Below are 23,831 nucleotides of genomic sequence, written 5' to 3'. Positions count from 1 at the left end.
CATCTCCCCACTCATCACAGCGGGGTCTGGCCACTTCCCCTCATTGACTCCAACACCCCACACATTTCAGGGTTCTGGCCCCTCCCCCGCACTGACCCCATCACACCACCCATTGCAGGGGGGGGTTTGTCTCCTAAGCCACACTGACCCCATCAGCCCACACATTAAAGGGGGTCTGTTGCCTCCCCCACACTGACCCCATCACTCCACACATCCCAGGGGGGTCTGAACCCTCCCACGCACTGACCCCATAACCCCACACATGGCAGGAGGGTCTGGCCCCTCCCCCACACTGACCCTATCTCCCCATACACCGAAGGGGGGTCTGGCCCTCCCCCCACATTAACCCCATCACCCCACACATAGTAGGGGTACTGGCCCCTCACCCACACTGACCCCTTCACCCCACATGTCGCAGGGGGGTCTGGCCCCACCGCCGCACTGACCCCATCACTCCACGCATCGCAGAGGGGAGGGGGTCAGTGTGCTCCGTGGGTTTTCCATCGGGGGTGAGTGGGGGGGGGGGAGGGTTTGGTGTGTTCCTGTGATGGGGGAGGGGCCGGCGGTGGGCGTGTCACCCCTGGTCGGGTAGAGCGATGGGTGGGGTCGGGGTCGGGTTCCCGCGGGTTGGGCGGGGCCTGTGAGGCGGGGCCGCGCATTGGGCGGGGCCGGGGGTGTAGCTCGTCGGTGGGGCTAGGCGGTTGAGCGCCGGGCTAGCAGACGCGGCTCGGCTGCGCTGCGTTGCGGTTGGACCTAGTGCCGCGCTGTGATTGGATGTGTCGGGCTCGTGCCGTCGGTTGCTAGGTTCCGTGCGCCGCCCCTCCCCTAGGTACGTGCCCGCGCGGGGTCGCGCTTGCTCGGTGGTCTGCGCTCGGTTGTTGCCGGTGGTGGCCGGTCCCCGGTAGGGAGCGGCCTTCTCCGCGTCCGGCCGGGGCTGCCTCAGCGCCTGCCGCTCCGGTGAGGGTTCCGCGCGTGCCGGGCCTGAGGCGAGGAGATGGCTCGGGCATTTGTGGCGGGGCCTGTAGTTGCAGTGCGGGGCTGGGCCCGGTGGGCGGCTGGGGCTGTGTTCGCCCAAAGGGGCGGTTGTCGGGCTCCTGGGGGGACGGCTCGGACTGTGCTCGCCCTGTCCCGTGGGGTGTGGCCGGGGTTCGTGGGGAGCTGGCTGGGGCTGTGCTCGCCCTGGGGGTGAGGGGTTGCTCTTCCCCGTTTCGGCTCTGGGCGGGGGTTGGGCCATGCACTCCTGGGGGATAGTGCTCTCTGCCTCCCTCGGCAGTACGGTGTTATCGTTAGTGCTGTGCCTTGTAGCGGGGGGATTAACACTGCTGCGCGGGCAGTCACCTGAACGAGAGGGCTCAGCATTGGTGTGGGGGGGGAGGGATTCTATCCCTCTTCCCTGGCTACTAGCAGATACTCCTGCACATCCTGTCTCGTCTAAGGCAGGATTAGGGTCCTAAGTGTCTCCTACATTCCCATCCTCTCCCATTTTATGCCCCTGTCGCTTAGGGGGCAGCCCACCTTGAGTTACCCTGCACATGCCCTCTTTTAGAGTCCAGGCATAAAACTCACCCCTTTCTACTTAGCTTGAAGTGCCTTGGGCTGCATTTGGCTTGAGTGACTGGGCTCTGAGGTCACCTCTGCATTTGGATATCCTGGAGATGGGCGTGGTAGACATACTTGGTAGTCTTATTTGGTATTGAGCTGGAAGTCCCATCTTCCAGCTCTTGTGATAAAAGTTGTCATGCTCTTGTGTGCAGTAGTTACCCCCTTGTCCTTCTAGTGGTGTGTTGTAGTTAGGATTGGAAGGATTAGTTTTTTATTGGTATATGTCTGCAAACATCGATTTCACCATGCATGCCAAAATATTTCCCTCAATAATAGGTGAAATGTACAGATCGGCAAATTAAGAAAAATGCTGCTTGAGAACTTATTAGAGTTTGATTTATGGATATTTGCTTTGTGTTTTGACATGTGATGTTAACAATTTGTGTTGTAACTGTTATAAAACTTTTTGAATCTCAGCATCTCCTGTCATTAAATAATTGTCTATCCTGCCATAATTTCCTGAAACTGTTAATATTTAAATGAATAAAATTTGAAAAAAAATCTTAAAAACAAACAGGTGGGTTTGGGCCTCAGCCCGGCACCGCTTACCTAAAGCGGCGCCGGGGTGGCAGCGGTGTGCACTGGGGCCAGGGCAGGCTCCCTGCATGCCTGCCCTGGCCCCATGCTGCGCCCCTCCAGGAAGTGCTGTGGCCCCTGGAGGGGGTGGAGGTGGAAGGACTCCACGTGTGCTGCCCTTGCCGTACCTCCAGATACCTCCCTCGAAGCTCCCTTTGGCCGCTGTTCCCCGTTCCCGGCCAATGGGAGCTGACGGATCGGTGCCTGGAGGCAAGGGCAACGCACGGAGCCCTCTGCCCCCACGCCCATGGCCGCAGAGAAGTGGTGCCGGCCGTCTCTGAGAGCAGCACAGGGCCCACGGCGCCAAGGGGGGCAATCCTGCGGGCCGGATCCAAAGCCCTGAGGGGCTGAATCCACCCGCGAGTCGTAGTTTGCCCACCCTTGGCCTAGCACCTTCTGATGGTGCTTAGCACCACCCTTCCTGAATCACTTACCACTTTTGCCAGGTCCAGACATCCTAGTACTACTTGCAGACTGTATTTGCTTCTGGACTCTTTGCCTCAAACTTTAAAATGCACTTCCATTCTGAAAAGTGACTCTACAGAGGTCATTGTTCTGTGTTTGAGATAAAAAGGGTTCACTGGACAAGAAAATATTCCTCCCCCCCCCCCCAACCCCGCAAACCCCCCCCCCCCTCCCCCAAGGCCCTGAGAATTAAGCCAGGTTCTTTCTGTGTTGTGCATGGCCAGTAATCAAGGCTCTGCAAGCTGTATTAGACCCTTTGTCTTCATTGGGTTGGCACAGATGTAACTGATTGGATCTTAGTAAACAATTCTGTTGCACAAGAAGGAATAGATTCCAGTGTTCTCTTTAGGTGTGCTGGCTCATCAGAAGTAAAGAGCAATAAAACTAATCCCTAGTCAGCAAAGTCTAAATCTGTAGCCCCTAAAGCTAATCTCTAGTCCCTTCAAATCAGCAGACCTGACTCCGGTGGTGTATGTGCATGGGGCAATTGTGGATCAGGGAGATGCTATTTCTGTGTAGTTGCTTTTCAGAATAGCACTGCTCTTTCGGAATTGGCCTAAGGCAGATAGCAGAATTCTGTGTAAATGAGTAGTGATTATCCTGAGCTTTGCTGCCAATGACCTCTTGCTGGTGGTCCAGGGAGGAAGAATGTGGAGGAAGCCAGTGTTGCTACTGGGAAAAATGTGACCTCTGGACAGTAGTGTGCTCCCTAGATACTGACTGAACAGTGTCCTTGACTTGTAGTGGTGAGAACTGGTGTTGACAGACATTTCCTCTTAAAGCATGACAAAACCCCCTTTTCTATGGTAAATATCAAGCAGGAGGCCTTGCTTCTTCTCAGGTGCCCCCTGTGTAATATGGCCTCCAGTGCCTCTTGCCCCAGGCATGCTGCTGCTCTTGTTTATATTTTTAGTTTATATATTGTGCTATTTTTAAAAAGTTTTAGTTTGATGTATTCCTTCCCACCTCCAGGGCCCTCAGTTTAATAGTCTCTAATTAACTGTAGGTTTCTTTGCAAAGTGTCTCCTGTTCCTTCTATTGCAAGCATCCTAAACCACTTATTCGTTCTTCCTGATACTCGTCATTGCACTCTCCTATCCTAAATATAGGGTAGTGTGCCAGTCCAAAAACAAACAAACAAAAAAAAAAGCCTGATAGTAAGATGAAGTGTTTGGAATGCCACTACTTAGAGAAATAATCAGCAAAGCCTAGCTTGCTGGGTTTTGGATCTTACTTTTTCCTTGGTGCAGGAATTTGCCCTTAGATTCCTATGGGTGTCTGAACTACTCTTGCATTAGAGAAAAATTTTGTGCAGGAGCATGTCACTTTGAAAAATGCACATCTCTCCAATAATCAGTATATAAATGTTTGTAATACATTCTTGGTAACAGCATTGGACTCACTGTTGAGCTGGAAAAACATGTGCCAGTGGGCTGATACATCAGCATTTCTGGTCTAAATTTTGTGGTATGGATTTTGTATGGAATTTTTGAAATGTTGGCACTTAATTGGCCCAAGAAATGGCCTGCTTTCATTGCAGATTAAGCCCATTACTACTTGTCCTACCATCAGTGGATGTGGAGAACAATTGATCTCTCTCCTCTTTGTAACACCCTTAACATATTTGAAGACTTATCTGGTCCCCTTCAGTCACCTTTTCTTAAGACTAAATATGCCCAGTTTTTTAAACCTTTCCTCATAGGCCAAGTGTTTAAACCTTTTATCGTTTTTTTTGCTCTCCTCTGGACTCTCTCCAGTTTGTCCACATCTTCCTAAAGTGTGGCATCCAGAATTGGACACAGTACTCCAGCTGAGGCCTCACCACTGTCAAGTAGAGTGGGACAATTACCTCCAGCATCTTACATGATATTGCTGTTAATACACCCAAGAATATCAGCTGTTTTTGCAACAACATCATATTGTTGACCTAGCCAGTTATTCCCCTTTTTGTAGTTGAGCATTTGATTTTTCCTTCCTATGTGTAGAATTTTGCACTTGTCTTTATTTAATTTCATCTTGTTGATTTCAGAACAATTCTCTAATTTGTCAAGGTCATTTTGATGTCTAACGCTGTTCTCCAAAGTGCTTGCAACCCTTCCCAGTTTAGTATAATGCATGAATTTTATGAACATTATCCAAGGTATTAGTGAAAATATTGAACATTATTGGATCCAGGACTAACCCCTGCAGGACCCCGCTAGGGACATCCTCCCAGTCTGACAGCAAACCATTAATAACTACTATTTGACTATGGTCCTTCAGCCACTTTGCGCGCCCACCTTGTAGTAAGTTCATCTAGAGCACATTTCCTTAGTTTGCTTATGAGAATGTCATATGGCACTGTCAAAAGCTTTACTAAAATCAAGATACATCATATCTACTGCTTCCCCTTCTGTCCGGTAGGCCAGAAACCTTTCAAAGAAGGAAATTAGGTTAGTTTGGCATTATTTGTTCTTGATAAATCCATGCTGGTTGTTATGTATAACTCTGTTATCCTCCGGGTGCTTGCAAATTGATTAATGATTTGTTCCCAGTATCTTTCCAACTAGTGAAGTTAGGCTGACTGGTTTATAGTTCCCCTTTTTAATGACAGGTACTATGTTTGCCCTTCTCCAGTCCTCTGAGACATCACCTGTCATCCATGAGTTTTTGAAGATAATTTGTAACAATTCCAATATTGCTTCAGCTAGTTCCTTAAGCACCTTAGAATGAATTCAATCAGACCCTGCTGACTTGAATACAGCTAACTTATCTAAATGTTCTTTAACCTGTTGTTTTGGGTTGGCTTCATTCCCTCTTGTTACTATTAGTTGTTAAGTATCAGGTCACCATTAACCTTTTTATTGAAGACTGAAGCAAGATAGGCATTGAACACCTCAGCCTTCTTGATGTCATCAGTTATTAGCTCTCCTTCCCTGCTAAGCAGAGGACCTACACTTTCCGTCATCTTTCTCTTGCTTCTGATGTGTTTAAAGAACCTCTTATTGCCTTTTATGTTCCTTGCTAGGTGTAACTTATTTTGTGCCTTAGCTTTTCTGATTTTGTCCCTACATGCTTGTGCTATTCTTTTGTATTCATCCATAGATTTTATCCATGTTTCTACTTTTTCTAGGATTCCTTTTTGATTTTCAGGTCATTAAAAAGCTCCTGATGGAGCCCTATTGGTCTCTTACTATCTTTCCTTTGCATTAGGATAGTTTGATGTTGTGCCTTTAACAGTGTCTCTTTGAGAAACTGCCAGCTCTCCTGAACAACTTTACCCCTTAGATTTTCTTCCTATGGGACTTTACCTACCAGTTCTCTGGGTTTGTAAATTTGCGTTTTTTTGAAGTACATTGTCTTTATTCTACTCCTTTAGAATCATGACAAATCTATCATTCATGCTTACTTCATCCAAATTGTCTTACACCTTCAGAGTCACAACCCATTCCTCCAGAATCACGTCTAAAATGGCTGTACCCCTGGTTATTTCCCCCCATTTTCTGATTCCAATAAGTTCTTAATGTATTGGGAAACTTTGTTTTGCCATATTACTTTTTCAACAGATGTCTGGGTAGTGAGTTCCCCCATTACTACCAGGTCTTGTTTAGTTATTTCTGTTGTTCTGGAAATGCCTCATCCACCTCCTCTTCTTGATTTGGTTGTTTATAGTAGACCTACCATGACATCATCCCTGTTTTTTTCCCCCTTTATCTTTACCCAGGGACTGTCAACTGTCTGCCTCTCATCTTGTTCTGGACTTCCGAACAAGTGTGTGTGTGTATATATATGTATATGTATATATATACTTGAGATATAGTGTAATACCTCCTCCCTTTTTACCGTGCCTGTCCTTAATGAACAAGTTACATCTCTCTGTACCAATATTCCAATGATGAGATTTATCCCACCAAGTCTGTGTTGCCAGTTAAGTTGTAATTTAGCTTATGCACTTATGTCCTGTTTTTATGTACAGACAGCTAAGATGTTGAGCAGATTGCCCCACTGATTTTCCTTTTGTTGCTACGATGACCCAATTGTAATTTTCCATGTGTCTCCGCCTCCCCCCAACATGTAGCCCTCTGTTAAAGTTGCATTTTTGTGCTTACCTGCGGGCTTCTGTCACATGCTCCGTTTGAACCTAGTTTAAAGCCCTCCTAACTAGGTTGGTGAGTTGGTGTGCAAAGATGTTCTTTTCTTTCTTAGTCAGGTGGACCCTGTGACATTGCACTCCATATGCTTTAAAAAAGTATGCTTGGAATGTGAATATAATGTAACTGTAATATGCTTTATGCAAAAGGTCTCTTGTAAGGTATCATTACAAGGCTTATAATCTGAGTGTGTATGTATGTATCATTCTTGTATCTAAAACTAGAAATATGACGTTAACTCTGCGGTCCTGTTGTAATTATGCAAAGTGTGGGCTTGGAATCTTGATGGCTCCCATTAACTAGGACAATTGGTTGTGAATGGCTCTGTTTACTCACAAACCTTCCTGGGTACCTGCAGGTCAACCCTGAAAGAATGGAGAATGAGGTCTTACAGTGACATGTGGTCATGTCACCTGGTACTGGAATCCATCTTAAACCTGGTGCTTTTCCGTTTAGAAGGAGGGGTGGGGACCCAGAGACACACAAGATTCCCGCCTTATGCCAAAGATATAAAAGGGGGTGGAACAGAACAAAGGGGGTCTCAGTCATGTGAAATCGCCTGCTTTTCACCTAAGATGCGTGCTGGAACTAACAAGAACTGTACCAGTGGAAAGGACTGGGCCCAGACTAAGAAGGAGTCTAGTCTGTGAAAGAAGCTTATTGGAGGGTGAGATTTACCGTTTTCAGTTTCTTAATATATTAGGCTTAGATTTGTGTTTTGTTCTATGTCACTTGAAACCACTTAAATCCTACTTTTTATACTTAATAAAATCACTTTTGTTTATTAGTAATCCCAGAGTAAGTGATTAATACCTGGGTGAGCAAACAGCTGTGCATATCTCTCTATCAGTGTTATAAAGGGCGGACAATTTATGAGTTTACCCTATATAAGCCTTATACAGAGTAAAACAGATTTATTTGGGGTTTGGATCTGTCAAGTTTCCCTCCCCACTCTGAACTTTAGGGTACAGATGTGGGGACCTGCATGAAAGCCCCCTAAACTTAATTACCAGCTTAGGTTAACAGTAAGCTTCCACCACCAAGCGTGTTCCAAATCTTAGGGGAGAGCCACTTGGAACTCTGCCTTTCCCCAAATATTTCCCAAGTCTCTAACCCTCCCCCGCACCCTTTCCTGGGCAGATTTGAGACTAATTCCTCCCCCCAAGTCCTTACCCCCCTTTTTCTGGGTAGGCTTGAGAGTATACCCTCCCCAATTAGTTCTGGTGAACACAGATCCAAAAACCTTGGCTCTTAAAACAATGAAAAATTAATCAGGTTCTTAAAAGAAGAATTTTAATTAAAGAAAAGGTAAAAATAATCTCTGTAAAATCAGGATGGAAAATAACTTCACAGGGTAATCAGATTCAAAGAGCCCAGAGGAACCCCCTCTAGTCTTAGGTTTAAAGTTACAGCAAACAGAGGTAAACCCTTTAGCAAAAATAACATTTACAAGTTGAGAAAACAAAGATAAACTTAACACACCTTGCCTGGCTGTTACTTACAAGTTTGAAATATGAGAGACTTGTTCAGAAAGATTTGGAGAGCATGGATTGATGTCCGGTCCCTCTTAGTCCCAAGAGCGAACAACCCCCAAAACAAAGAGCACACAAACAAAAGCCTTCCCCCTCCCCCAGATTTGAAAGTATCTTGTTTCCTTATTGGTCCTTTGGGTCAGGTGTCAGCCAGGTTACCTGAGCTTTTTAACCCTTTACAGGTAAAAGGATTTTGGTGTCTCTGGCCAGGAGGGGTTTTATAGTATTGTACACAGGAGGGTTGTTACCCTTCCCTTTATAGTTATGACAGGATCCCATTGGGAACTGGGTGTCTGGGTGCTGGAGATAGGTGACTTGCTGTGCAGTTTTTGGTTAAAGTCTGCAGCTTTGGGGGCGTGGACCAGACCTGGGTCTGTGTTGCAGCAGACTAGTGTGTCTGGCTCAACAAGGCAGGGTTCTGGAGTCCCAAGCTGGCAGTGAAAAATGGGCTCAGAGGTAATTTCAGCACATCAGGTGACAGTCCCAAGGGGGCGGTCTCTGTGACCGAATCCGTCACAGACCCTATCTCATCCTAGCATTCGCCCTTCCCAGAACAGCATCCCATGGTTGAGGAAGCCAAAACCCTTCCATTGTGCCACTATCTGCTCAGCCATGTATGTGTCTTCAGGATGTAGGCGTCTCTGCCTGGGCCCTTACCCTCAACCGGAAGGATGGACAAAAACACAACTTGTGCCCCCTTTCACTCTGGCTTCCAGAGCCCTGTAGTCACTGCTGATCTGCTCAGGGTCATACCTGGCAGAATCATTAGTTCCCTCAGGGATAAGTGTCATGAGGTAGACTTTCCTGCTTTCCTTTAGGTACAGGAGCAATAGCCTTGTGAGGAATTTCTAGATTAACAGAATGAACTGTACGGGTGAATCTACACAGGAAAATGGAGGCCTGTAATTCTCCTGTGGTGGTGTTCCATCTCTGTATTAATGGTGGGGATGCCAGTGTAAACAGGGCTCAGGCACTTTTGACCCTAATAAAAGCTAGCATGAAGCAGGGTTAGGCAGCATGATGGTAAAAATACTTGCACCCTGGTCTACACTACAACTTGCTTTCTGTTCCTAAACTGTGCTTCATTGTAGACAAGTGATGAATCTGAAATTTCAGATTCATGTTGTGGAATCTGTTCAGATTCCAGAGCTTTAAACTTCGTCTACTTCCTAAAGCTTTCCACACTATCTGGTTTGTGCTATACAGGCTGCTTTGTTCTTATACTCTGATGCCAAATAGTAGTCCCTTGTTGAGTTCTGGGAACTCTGAATGACAGTGTGGAAGAACACAAATATATGGGTAATCAGATTGACATAGCATATCCAAGGCCTTGGGATGCTGAGAAGGTAAGTTCTGCTTATGCTGTTTGCTCAGTGTGGAGAGCTTTGTGTATTACGCATGATTCATAAATTTCTTCATCATCCTTTAGACTGGGACAAATAACAATTCCTAAAAGCTTGGATTCTAGGATGTTTAGTTTCTGTGAAAAAGGATAAGTTTCCAGCAAGCTACTAGAGCAGGGGTCCCCAACGCGGTGCCCATGGGCGCCATGGCGCCCGTCAGGGCGTCTAAGTGGGCCCGCGTACTGGCCAGCGAATGAGCAGCCGCCGAAATGCCGCCGCCGAGCAGCGTCATCCAGAGGTGTCGCCGCCGAATCGGCGGCATTTCTGCGGCGACGCCTCTGGATGACGCTGCTCGGCGGCGGCATTTCGGCGGCGGCGCCTCTGGATGTTGCTGCTTGTCGGCGGCATTTCGGCAGATGCTCGTCCACCGCCACGGTCCTCCATGGCTCGTCGTCTGGCGTCTGCCAGACGAAAAAGGTTGGGGACCACTGTACTAGTGTTGTTAGGAGCATTAATATACAACTGCTTCACTGTCTAGGTGTCTTATGACAGTAACTCTATCCTAATACTATTCTGTACCTCTCAATCTTTTCCTTGTGGGTTTGTCCTTTGGCTCAGATGAACTCTAGTTCTGCTTTTATGGATCAAAATTCTAAACTGCTGATAAAAATTCAGTAATATTGACTTAAAGTATAAAGAATCTCAGAATAAAACCTGAATGTTTGACCTCTAAGGCCTGGTCTACACTACGGGGTTAGGTCAAATTTAGCCACGTTAGGTGAATTTAAAAATGAATCGAAAAATGAGTTGTCCACACAACCAACCCTGTTCCGTCGACCTAAAGGGCTCTTAAAATCGACTTCTGTACTCCTCCCCGCTGAGTCGAATTTGGGGTAGTGCGGACGCAAATCGACGGTATTGGCCTCCAGGAGCTATCCCAGATGCTCCATTGTGACTACTCTGGACAGCACTTTGAACTCTGATGCACTAGCCAGGTACACAGGAAAAGCCCCGGGAACCTTTGAATTTCATTTCCTGTTTGGTCAGCATGGCAAACTCAGCAGCACGGGTGACCATGCAGTCCCCCCAGAATCGTAGAGCGTAAAATGTTTCTACGCTCCCCCTATCATCTCCATTCCTGAGGTTATCACAGATTAGAAAGCGAAAAAAATGCACTTGTGATTACATGTTTTCTGAGCTCATGCAGTCTTCCCTCACTGATAGGGCACAGCTTAATGCATGGAGGCATTCAGTGGCAGAGGCTAGGAAAGAAAGAAAGTGAGCGAGTGTGAAGAGCGGAGGCAGGACGCGATGCTGAGGCTAATGGGGGAGCAAACGGACATGGTCAAGCGTCTGTTGGAGCTGCAGGAAAGCCAACAAGAGTACAGACCCGCTGTATCCACTGTATAACCGCCTACCCTCTTCCCCATGTTCCATAGCCTCCTCACCCAGACTCCCAAGAACGTGGGGGTGGGGGAGGGAGGCTCTGGGCACCCAGCCACTCCACTCTAGAGGATGGCCCAAGCAACAGAAGGCTGTCATTCAAACAGTTTGATTTTTAGTGTGGCTACAATAAGCAATGTGGCCTTCCCTCCTCCCCCACCCCACCCTGGCTACCTTGTCCGTTATGTCATTTTTTTTTAAATTAATAAAGAAAGAATGCATGGTTTCAAAACAATAGTTATTTATTTTGAAGGGGGGAGGGTGGTTGGCTTACAGGGAATTAAAATCAACAAAGGGGGCGGGTTTGCATCAAGGAGAGAAACACACAATTGTCACACCGAACCCTGGCCAGTCATGAAACTGGTTTTTCAAAGCCTCTCTGATGCGCAGCGCGCCTTCCTGTGCTCTTCTATTCGTCCTGGTGTCTGGCGCAAAACAATTGTCTGCCATTGTTTTCACGGAGGGAGGGGCGACTGATGACATGTACCCAAAACCACCCACGACAGTGTTTTTGCCCCATCAGGCATTGGGAGCTTAACCCAGTATTCCAATGGGCAGCGGAGACTGTGGGAACTGTGGGATAGCTACCCACAGTGCACCCCTCCGTAAGTCGATGCTAGCCATGGTAGTGAGGATGCATTCCGCTGACTTAATGCGCTTAGTGTGGACATATGTAATCCACTGTATAAAATCGATTTCTAAAAATCAACTTCTATAAAATCGACCTAATTTCGTAGTGTAGACATACCCTAAGCCTTCAAATTAGTGATGGAAGAAAAGCTTTCTTTGTGGGAATGTGTTGTGGTCTCATGTAGCTAATGTTGTTTTTCGCTGTAGTTAAACCTGTGGGTTTCTTGCATAATCATAACTGACTCCTGATTTGCTAGCACACAAGCAGTATAAATACTCTTCCCTTCTCAAGGAATTTGAAGACTCAGTCTGTTTCCTGTACGTGTGTCTTACTCATGGTCACTTCAGTCAATCTGAGGCAGAGTCCAGAGTCCAAACCTAATACCTTGTGCACAGTAGGAAATTTTAGAGAAATTCCAAGTGATGCTACACCAGTTCAGCTGCTGTATTAGGAGATGCAGTGTAGACAAGTTTCCTACAGCTGGAGATGTTTTTACCATCATATCAGTTAAACCTCTTGAGGAGTGGGTCTAATTAACACATGATGTGTTAAAAATACCATAAGATGCTAGACACTTCACTGTGTTAGGTAACACAAGTGCAGCTGAGCTCCTGGTACTGTTAGTGGAAACTTTTCTAAAATTCTCTATGCTAGACCTGGTAGTCTGGGAAGAGGCCCAGGCCAACTTAGAATCATAGAATATCAGTGTTGGAAGAGACCTCAGGAGGTCATCTAGTCTAACCCCCTGCTCAAAGCAGGACCAATCCCCAATTTTTGCCTCAGATCCCTAAATGGCCCCCTCAAAGATTGAACTCACAATCCTGGGTTTAGTAGGCCAATGCTCAAACCACTGAGCTATCCCCACCGATAACTTTATATGTATCATCACACAAGTGGGTCTCTTTCCTCTGGGGGGGGGGGGGGGGGGGAGTCCTTGTGGCATCTTAGAGACTAACAAATTTATTTGGGCATAAGCTTTCATGGGCAAGAACCCACTTCATCAGATGTATGAAGTAAAAAAATACAGGAGCAGGTATAAATACATGAAAGGATGGGGGTGCTTTACCAAATGTTAGGTCAGTCTAACAAGCTAAATCAATTAACAGCAGGATACCAAGGGAGGAAAAATAACTTTTGAAGTGGTAAGAGTGGCCCATTACAGACAGTTGACAAGAAGGTGTGAGTAACAGTAGGGAGAAATTAGTATTGGGGAAATTAAGTTTAGGTTTTGTAATGACCCAATCACTCCCAGTCTTTATTCAGGCCTAATCTGATGGTATCTAGTTTGCAAATTAATTCCAGTTCTGCAGCTTCACATTGGAGTCTCTTTTGAAGTTTTTTTTGTTGAAGAGTTGCCACTTTGAGCTCTGTTATTGAGTGATCAGGGAGATTGAAGTGTTCTACTGGTTTTTGAATGTTATGATTCCTGATGTCAGATTTGTCACAAATAACTTTTAAATCAAGATTGGATGTTTTTCTAAAAGATCTGCTGTAGGAACTATTTTGGGGAAGTGTCAGGGAGTCACGGTGTCTGGTTTAAGCTTCAGTCTGTAACCAGTCTCTTGGGAGTGACCCCTTAATGTGCTGGGCCCCAGCAACCCACACAGGTCCGCCGGGGCAGGCCCATGGCCTTCAAGACTGGGCCTTTGGCACCAGTGAATGCAGCCAACCCATAGTCCTGAAGGATGCTTTTACTGTAGCCCTTCAGGGCATAATGCTCTCAGTATTTGCAATGACACGGGCAGCCTTTTGAGAACAAGTGAACCATTTATTAGTCACCTTGCTAAAGAATCTTGTAGTCCCTAGCTTAGCAAAGTGAGGCAGAAGTTAATCCATAGTCCACCTTGGCCAAGCCAGTGCTATGGTGAGCCAGTCAATCGGTAACGGACTCAATCTCTTGCTCTCTCCTCAGTTCCCCTTTGTCTCCCAGCTGTGGGCTCCTGAGTCCCTCCCCTCCAGTCACCTGACACCTTGTTCCCAAGCCTGCTTCACGAGGCCAGCCTGAGGGTTTCCTGCTGCCAGATGTCGATTGTTTAGTTGTTGAGGTGACTTTGTCTTGCTGGACCCTCTGATTTGAGCCAGTTCTTTAATTACTCTATTTATTCCACCCAGATGACACACACCTGTCCAGAGGCAGTGTGCCCACTTTTGCACCCACTGGATAACACAGCAGTGTACAGAGGGAAATTTGAGGTATGCCTAGAATTCATACAAATATTACAGAAAATTCCCACTTTCTCACAGGAAGTTTTTTGGCTATACAGGAGGTCCGACTACATCTGGGGACAGGACAATAGGATATACATTTTTAACAGTGAAAGTAATTAACTATTGGAACAAAACTTTTGGTGGCCTCAGAGTGCAGCCACCAACTGTTGCTGGTGACTGCTCTGACAAATTTTGCTAAAATACTTAATTTTAGGGAAAAACAAATAAATATGCACATATACATGTGCAAATCATTATTTATTTACGGAGATATTTTTTTGGAGACAATATTAAAAAGAATGTACAGTTGTATTTTGGTGTCCTGGCCCCCACTACCTCCCCTGGCCCTGTACCCGTCGCCTCTGGGCCCTTGCTGCCTCCCCCAACCCTCCTGAGCTCCCCATCACTCCCGTGGGCCCTGCTGCTTCCCCCCATTGCCCTGAGGTCCCTTCCATGGCCTCGCACCCCACTCCTTGCTTCTTGACCATGGCGCCCGGTAAGGCCGGCCCTGCTGAAGCCAGGGGATTGCGGGGGGGGGGGAGCTAAAGCCAGGAGCCCTGAAGCTGGAGGGGAAGGCTAAAGCCCTCCCGTGGAGAACCTGGGTGCTGCAGGAAGCGGCCACTGCTTTGCCCCGTCCCCATCGCTGCCTAGAAGGCTGTCGTGGCCGCAGGAAAACCCGCTGGTGGCCACATTTGAGAAACACTGGACTAGATGATCACAAGGCCTTGGAATCTATGAAGAACGGGCTGAAAACACACTGCTCTGAAAATCCCATTGTGATTGGATATATGAACTTTGTGCATGAGAGAATCAGAATTTCCAGTCTGCCCCACCAGTTTTGCAGAATACCTTGCCACAGTATACACTTCATGGTACAATTTCTTCACAGCCAGTAACACTGCTGTAGTTAGGGGCAGTTCAGGGGTGAGTTAATTCACTACAAAGCTAATCTAGGCTACCTAAATCTGCTGTTTTATATGCCAGCAAACTTGCACTATTGTTTGTTTAACTTAATCTGTAGTGTGATGCCTAGTGGATTATTTTGTAATGTTCAGATGAGTACTAAATACTGCGCACGATACATGCATGCTCCTGCCTGCCCTGGAGAGCTCTCACACAAAGGATGGATTTGACAGATAGGTGAGAAATAACATTAGTAATGGGGGTGGGGGAAAGGACCCAGGCTGTAGTAATATGAAGGGCTACTCCTTTTAGGCAAGTGTACTTCCACGTTGGTTCAGGGTATTTTTCTGTGTGCACACCTAATTTCTTGTAGGTGGGGCTGTAGAAGTTAGATTTTAAAAGTGATTTGGATGAAGAGAGGGTGGAAAGACTTTTCTCTTGCTGTCTAAAACAGTGGTTCTCAACCAAGGGTCTGGAGGGCCCCAAGCAGGGCCAGAATTAGATTCACTGGGGCCCAGGGCAGAAAGCCGAAGCCCCACCGCTTGGGGCCGAATCGCAGGTCCCTGAGCCCTGCCACCTGGGGCTGAAGCCTGAGCAATGTAGCTTTGTGGGGGCCCCAGGCAATTGCCCTGCTTGCTACCGCCTACCACTGGCCCTGGCTTTTATATGTAGAAAATCAGTTGTTATGGCACAGGTGGGTCATGGAGTTTTTATAGCATGTTTGGGGGGGGCGGAGGGGGGCTCAGAAAAAGATTGAGAACCTCTGCATAACACATGGAGGCAGAATTAAGGTTGCACAAGTGACAAGGGGGAGGGATAGCTCAATGGTTTGAGCATTGGCCTGCTAAACCGAGGGTTGTGAGTTCAATCCTTGAGGCGGCCTTTTAGGGAATTGGGGTAAAAATCTGTCTGGGGATTGGTCCTGCTTTGAGCAGTGGGGTTGGACTAGATGACCTCCTGAGGTCCCTTCCAACCCTAATCTTCTATGATTCTATGACACTAACTGGTAATTCCTAGTTCTCGGGTGCTGAATGTGTAACTTTAGCATTACCTTAATGTAGTTTTTATGCAGTCTCTTGTGTTTTGTGTTAGGGCTCCAGGTGTATAGACCCTGCTATTGTCATTGACTTCTTTCAGAAGGTTCGTGCTTTGATCGTGCATCATTGGGTAAAATTTGTCTTGAATAGCAGGGCCTAGACTAGGGGTAGTCAATCATTTTTTTTTTTTTTTTTAAATCAGGGTCCAAATTTCTTGGTCAAGGTATAGTTAAGGTCCAGACTCCCAAAGAAACATTTTTCATGCTGCAACATCAATAACAATAATGATAAGTAAATACAATTTTTGTGGTCCATTCAAAAGTGTGTGGTGGTCTGGATTTGGCCATGGCCCGCCTATTGACTATTCCTGCTCTTGACTTTAAAGATAAAAAGTCTAATCTTTCCAAAGAAATAATGGCTACTAGGAATAAATATGAACCCTTTCCAGAAGTGCATGCTGCGAGGGGATGCAACCCTGTGCTCTGGGTATTCTTAAACCTCTGACTGCCAGAAGCTGGGACTGGACAACAGGGGATGGATCACTTAATTGTCTTGTTCATTCGCTCTGAAGCATCTGGCACTGGCCTCTGTCAGAACACAGGTTACTGGGCTAGATGGATCATTGGTCTGATCCATTATTATCATTCTTATGTTCTTAAGAAGCCTTAAAGAGCACTCTTGTGAAGTTGTGCTTTGTTGCTTTGAAAATGCCCCTTACACCCATTGGATATGGGAAGGAATCCATCACTCCAGTATAATGTAACTTTTACCCATGTTTAGCTGTAGGTCCAAGCTGTCTATTGCGGTAGTAGATGGGGTTGGTACGACTGTTTACTTTGGTATATAGAAATGAGCTCCTTGTGGTTTTGTTGGTTAATTTAGCATTTGGGAGGGTTTGATAAAGAATAACCTAGGTCCTAGATGGGAAGGAGCTCCTCCATATTGAATGTGATCCAAAAGTAGAACTTCAAAGGAAGGTTGCATTGGTACCTAAACTGACTTCTCAGTTTGCAGTAGCATTGGCCAAAATATTCAAAAACAACGGAAAGGTGGGCTCAGAAGACCAGATTTAGGTGTATAACCATGAGATTTTCAACAGTGCTTAAGTTAGGAGCACAATTCTCATTCAAGTCAATGGGATTTGTGCTACTAAATCACTTAAGCCATTTCCCCACACACCCAACATCTTCAAGGCAGTTGCCAAGTGGAATGGCTTCAAGAACTATGAACTTGTGGACAGGGCAGCTGGGTTGCCTGTTTCATGTTGAAGAGCAGAATCTTCTTTTTGGTGCTGAAAAGATGGTTCTGCTCTGCAGTCCTAAGTGATGCTATATAGGAGGAAAGGGGGAGGTGTGTTCTCTTCTCCGTCTCCAGGCAAGTCAGTCCCAGGTTGAGAAAGTGGCTGCAAAGGTTCCATCCACAGTGTACCTTGAAGGCTTGAACTTGATGCTAACAAGCTTGTTTGGCCATCAGCAGGCACCTCCTTTCTGCCTCTGAGCTGATCCCAAACACACGGAGAGGCTTATGAGCATATCATTAGCAACTTTTAAATTAATGGAACCCAGGCACAAAAGATGGCTGAATCCCAACTTAGGGAGTGAGAGGAGAGGACCCACTACAAAGACATTGCTCTGAGGAGCCATGACTAAATGGAGGTGAAGAGAATTTGCTTTCTAAAGAGATGGGGGTGAGGTATTTACACCCAGGCTAATGTTTTGCTGGTTTGGCTTTGAAGCAATATACAAACAGAGCTGGTTTGCAAAAACTTTCAAAGGCGAACAATTGTCCCATTTACAGTACTCCCCTCCCCCACCCCCTTACTGGAAAGAAATTAGCTTGTACTGGTGGATAGGAACGTTATTCTCTTTGGTAGACTGGAACTTTCCGGAGGACCTGCAGTGAGCTCTCACACTTGAAATCTTTGGGAGTGGCCAGCTGAAGTTCCTGCGATTGCTGCTGTTTTAAAGCAGAAACATAATGGGAGCAAAACGTATTTCCAGGTCAGCTTGTTGGTGCTATCTGCCACCTATATTCTGAAAGGAAATTTGCGTCTTGCTATGTATTGGTCTTTGGACAGTGTGGTATTTCCTGAGCAATTAGTGTTTAGTACGCTGTCCTCTGTTCATTTCAACACAATTGGCTGTACTACACAGGGATTCTGAAACAATTCCATAATGTGGCCCACATCTTTGTAGAAAAAAGGTCTTAAAAGCTGCTTTCTACCCTCTGTTCACATTCACACATCATTGTGGCAACTATATGCCTACATGGAAAAGTAACAAAGCATTTAATATATTTAGCTGCCTTTAAAGCTGTTTAGCAGCTGGAAATAAAGAGAAGCCAACACCAATTGACTAGCCACTTCTCCACAGTCTGCTAGCGGGTGATTGAGTGGACCGCTAGTGGTCAGCAGAACTGTCTGGGAACTTCTGCTATAAAGGAATCACTTCATATGCTGCCAACATACACTTGTGTCTCAGAAATGGCTGCATTACCAGTGCACGCCACTTAGATGCTGGCTTAGGGTAGGAATGGAAGATGAGTATTACACCCAACTGAAACTACAAGTGCTCCTTATATATGCAACATGTACCATCATTACTCAAGCCAGAATTTAGCTGCGTCACGGGGACTGTTACCCCTCACGTTCGTGGAATGTCATGGGGGTTTTGATCAGGTATTGAGAGACCTTGGCTTGCCGTTTTGTGGGAAAGATGACAGCCCTGCCAGAAATCTGTAGCAGCAGGGCTTCGTTAGTGACCCCTGTAGGGGCAGGTAGGATCAAAGGCATCTTGTTCCTATTATCGTTTTGTTTAGAATGCCTTAGTTTTCTTGGGCAGACTCCCATCCAACTATCATGTAGGTCTGATTCTGCTTAGCTTGAGATGTAACAAGATCACTGCCCCTGAGGTGCTACAGTTGCTTGCTTTTATGCTGATCTTCTTTTTGCCATATTTATTTTGCATCTGAAACCCTTTTTGACTGTTCTGGGCTTGGCAACTTGTAATTCAGGTGATAGTTCAAAAATCAGACTGTTTTGAGCTGCCAGAACAGCTATTGCTTTGATGGTGCTCTTTGCCATGTGAATGGCACCTGACAGAAAATAAATTGTCCAAATGGTAAGTTGCTGTGCACTTGAGCTAGCTGGGCTGAAAGGTGGCTTCCAAAGCCAGTTGTTAGTTGGTGTTTCCCAGCAGTAATGGGCTCTCTCTCTGCCGCATAGTTATGACACTATTGTTGTCCAGTGTGTGTGTGCTCTAGTCAAGTCATCTGACCTGAGTTACCCATATCTTATTGAGAGATGTGCGCAGTGCCAGCACGGGTGCCTTGTCGAGTGGGTTTTTTGGTGGGGGGGCATGTCCACCTGTCTGGAAATGTTTTGGGGCTTTAAAGTACAGTGATTGTTCAGGGTGCTCGAGTTCATTCCTGCTCCTGAGATGAGCAGTGCATGATGGATGCTTTGTGGAAGGTGCTTATGGTGCCTCTTAAGCCAATATGACTGAAAATAAGTTAGTGGTACCAGTATATTAGCTTTATGGCGCCATCACACTTTTTAATAATAGTCTTTCCCAATGGGAGAATTTCAGAGCATGGGGTTGCTAGCCTGACTCTATTGTTGGCTTTAAAATGGTGAGTGAGTTAGAGCTCCAGAAGCAGATGTGTTCAGGTGGACATAGCAAGGACACTGGAAAGCAGTTAGCTGACCTTTTAAAATTGCCTCATGAGATGCTTTGTGGGCTGGTTTGTGCATATCACTAACAATACACCCTTTCTTCGCCTTTAACCCAGAGTTCCTGGGCAGGGGATTACAAACTCTAGGATAGCTTGGGCCACGCCGCCCTCTGGCCCCTCAGTCCCTGCTATGTAACCAGGGTGGATTTGATTTAAATCATGATTTAATTATGGATTTCTATATAAAAGTTCATTATTTTTGGTTGTTATAACCTTAATACATATTCTTCACAACTCAGAGATAGATGTAGTGTTCATTTTAGAAGGTACACACTATACATTTTTAAACAGTGATTTATTTTGAAAACTTTTCAGATTAGTTTTCAGATTTCAGGGCAGCACACTGTGGGGAGAAGGTGACCAGCCCTCTGTGGAGAAAGAAGTGGTTCGGGACTATTTAGAAAAACTGGACATGCACAAGTCCATGGGGCCGGATGCGCTGCATCCGAGGGAGCTAAAGGAGTTGGCGGATGAGATTGCAGAGCCATTAGCCATTATTTTTGAAAACTCATGGCGATCAGGGGAGGTCCCGGATGACTGGAAACAGGCTAATGTAGTGCCCATCATTAAAAAAGGGAAGGAGGAGGATCCGGGGAACTACAGGCCAGTCAGCCTCACCTCAGTCCCTGGAAAAATCATGGAGCAGGTCCTCAAGGAATCAATTATGAAACACTTAGAGGAGAGGAAAGTGATCAGGAATAGTCAGCATGGATTCACCAAGGGGAAGTCGTGCCTGACTAACCTAATTGCCTTCTATGATGAGATAACTGGCTCTGTGGATGAGGGGAAAGCAGTGGATGTGTTATTCCTTGACTTTAGCAAAGCTTTTGATACGGTCTCCCACAGTATTCTTGCCGCCAAGTTAAAGAAGTATGGGCTGGATGAATGGACTGTAAGGTGGATAGAAAGCTGGCTAGATCGTCGGGCTCAACGGGTAGTGATCAATGGCTCCATGTCTAGTTGGCAGCCGGTTTCAAGCGGAGTGCCCCAAGGATTGGTCCTGGGGCCGGTTTTGTTTAATATCTTTATTAATGATCTGGAGGATTGTGTGGACTGCACTCTCAGCAAGTTTGCAGATGACACTAAACTGGGAGGCGTGGTAGATACACTGGAGGGTAGGGATCGGATACGGAGGGATCTAGACAAATTAGAGGATTGGGCCAAAAAAAACCTGATGAGGTTCAACAAGGACAAGTGCAGAGTCCTGCACTTAGGACGGAAGAATCCCATGCACTGCTACAGACTAGGACCAAATGGCTAGGTAGCAGTTCTGCAGAAAAGGACCTAGGGGTCACAGTGGACGAGAAGCTGGATATGAGTCAACAGTGTGCTCTTGTTGCCAAGAAGGCTAACGGCATTTTGGGCTGTATAAGTAGGTGCATTGCCAGCAGATCGAGGAACGTGATCGTTCCCCTTTATTCGACATTGGTGAGGCCTCATCTGGAGTACTGTGTCCAGTTTTGGGCCCCACACTACAAGAAGGATGTGGAAAAATTGGAAAAAGTCCAGCGGAGGGCAACAAAAATGATTAGGGGTCTGGAGCACATGACTTATGAGGAGAGGCTGAGGGAACTGGGATTGTTTAGTCTCCAGAAGAGAAGAATGAGGGGGGATTTGATAGCTGCTCTCAACTACCTGAATGGGGGTTCCAAAGAGGATGGAGCTCGGCTGTTCTCAGTGGTGGCAGATGACAGAACAAGGAGCAATGGTCTCAAGTTGCAGTGGGGGAGGTCTAGGTTGGATATTAGGAAACACTATTTCACTAGGAGGTTGGTAAAGCACTGGAATGCATTACCTAGAGAGGTGGTGGAGACTCCTTCCTTGGAGGTTTTTAAGGCCCGGCTTGACAGAGCCCTGGCTGGGATGATTTAGCTGGGAATTGGTCCTGCTTTGAGCAGGGGGTTGGACTAGATGACCTCCTGAGGTCCCTTCCAACCCTGATATTCTATGATTCTATGATTCTAGTTTTACAGCTATATCAGAAAATTAATGATTGGTTATTTCATTTACCAAAGGTAAGTGAAGCAGATATTTATGAAGTCATTGAGAGGTGAACGATCTCCAATTCAACAGGTTAATCATTTAATGTTTGGAGGATTTTCTTGCCATGCTGTATTAAGAGGAGAACATCACCAGACAGACATTTAAATTGTTTTATTTAACTAAAACAACATTATGTATTCTGGATTTTTTTTCTTCAACAGCAAACACAATATTTTAACAAAACAAGCATATGAATTTTTGAATTTAGTTAAACATTCATGATTTTTAAAATCAGGTTTGTTTTTGTTAAAATTGTTTTTAACTAAAATAGTTAAATGAAATATTTAAAAAAAAATAAAATTAAATCGACGATATCAGCCAGGTCAACATGAGAAACTTAAAATATTGGCTTCTGCAGCTAACTCAGTTGTCTTCACCTTCATTTTCCTGTTTGTTCATAATCTGGAAAAGAAAAACAAGCTTTCCTGCTTTTTCAGATTCCCAAACGATTTCTCAATTTGGAATGAATTAGTCCAAAGGAAGAAAATATTCTTTCTACACCGGCAGAAGAAGCTACTGCTGTTAAAAGTGAGTTTCACTTCAAAAGTCTCTGAATCCAAGTGTTTAAGTGACTTCCACCAGTTCACTGGTGTGACTTTCATTAAAACATCATCAGCAAGCATATATCTTGAATGGTTCACCCTTAGCTCTGAAATTTATTATAGTTGGCATTAGGGAGGGATGATTGCTGGATGTTCATGTCATAGCCAACTCTTCTTCTTCAGCAGTTAAGGTTTGACCCTGGTACCGAATATTGAGAATATTTGCAAGAAAATGAGCTGGAGATAGTGCTTGTCCCATTTGTATTTTTAATGCTTGTAATTTAACTCTGTCATTGCCTATTTCTCTTTTTAAGATCTCACTCAGTTCCTTCCAAATTTCAACAGCGCCAGCAATAAAACAGTTATTTCCCTGCATTTTGTTCAGGGCTACAGAAATAGGCTTCAGGGTACTCAGCATGTGTCCAACATTTCTCTTAAGCCCAATGTTGAGAACTTTGGCTGTGACAGTGCCATCTACTTTTTCATGATTTTGTTCACAAACTGTCATCAGATTAGGTCAGTTCTTGATATAGTGCTCAAAACAGTCCACTACTAAGTTCCATCGCATGTCTTGTGGCAGAGTTAGCTTGGTTCCTCCCACTTTTTTTCAGAGCAGCTGCTGCAAAGTGGTTGTTACGGAAGTATTTTGCAATTTCAACAACATTAGCCTTCCAGAAGGAAGACAGGCAGTCCTTAAGAAAGAAGTATGAAATAAAAAAGTTTACCAACCTGAAGATTCTGCATGTTCAGACATTCCTTTCATCATCTTCAATGCAGCTTCCTCCTGAGAAGGAACACTTCTGATGATGTAGTTTCATTCGGGCAAGCAGGCCTTGCATTTCTTTGTTGCACTGTTTGCATTTTGCATGCATGCCTGTCTTACCCACAGGTAGAGGAACTTCATTAAAATATGATCTGGAGGATAGCGTGGACTGCACTCTCAGCAAGTTTGTAGATGACACTAAACTGGGAGGAGCGATAGATATGCTGGAGGGTAGGGATAGGATACAGAGGGACCTAGACAAATTAGAGGATTGGGCCAAAAGAAAACTGATGAGGTTCAACAAGGACAAGTGCAGAGTCCTGCACTTAGGACAGAAGAATCCCATGCACTGCTACAGACTAGGGACCGAATGGCTAGGCAGCAGTTCTGCAGAAAAGGACCTAGGGGTTACAGTGGACGAGAAACTGGATATGAGTCGACAGTGTGCCCTTGTTGCCAAGAAGGCTAATGGCATTTTGGGCTGTATAAGTAGGAGCATTGCCAGCAGATCGAGGGATGTGATCATTCCCCTCTATTCGACATTGGTGAGGCCTCATCTGGAGTACTGTGTCCAGTTTTGGGCCCCACACTACAAGAAGGATGTGGAAAAATTGGAAAGAGTCCAGTGGAGGGCGACAAAAATGATTAGGGGTCTGGAACACATGACTTATGAGGAGAGGCTGAGGGAACTGGGATTGTTTAGTCTGCAGAAGAGAAGATTGAGGGGGGATTTGATATCTGCTTTCAACTACCTGAAAGGGGGTTCCAAAGAGGATGAATCTAGACTGTTCTCAGTGGTACCAGATGACAGAACAAGGAGTAATGGTCTCAAGTTGCAGTGGGGGAGGTTTAGCTTGGATATTAGGAAAAACTTTTTCATT

The 23,831-nt window shown here is 45.7% G+C and overlaps 1 protein-coding gene across 3 annotated transcripts in view; it reads left to right on the top strand.

The window, feature by feature from the left end:
* The first annotated feature begins 736 nt into the window (after positions 1 to 736).
* DAG1 (dystroglycan 1) overlaps positions 737 to 23,831 on the top strand; it is a 146,674-nt gene continuing 123,579 nt past the window's right edge. Inside the window, exon 1 of one of the 3 annotated variants that reach the window (XM_026657049.2) lies at positions 737 to 829. The gene's annotated coding sequence lies outside the window, so the exon portion shown is untranslated. Of the gene's footprint in view, positions 830 to 851; positions 958 to 23,831 lie in introns of those variants that run through there. The other 2 variants (XM_026657050.2, XM_026657047.2) reach the window with 2 other exon arrangements.

The sequence above is a fragment of the Terrapene carolina genome, unplaced genomic scaffold, assembly GCF_002925995.2.
Source record: "Terrapene carolina triunguis isolate 2854851 unplaced genomic scaffold, T_m_triunguis-2.0 Scaffold235, whole genome shotgun sequence".
In the NCBI taxonomy this organism is placed as follows: domain Eukaryota; kingdom Metazoa; phylum Chordata; order Testudines; family Emydidae; genus Terrapene; species Terrapene triunguis.
Note: the sequence above shows the minus strand (reverse complement) of the source record. Positions and strands in the feature narration are given on the sequence as shown.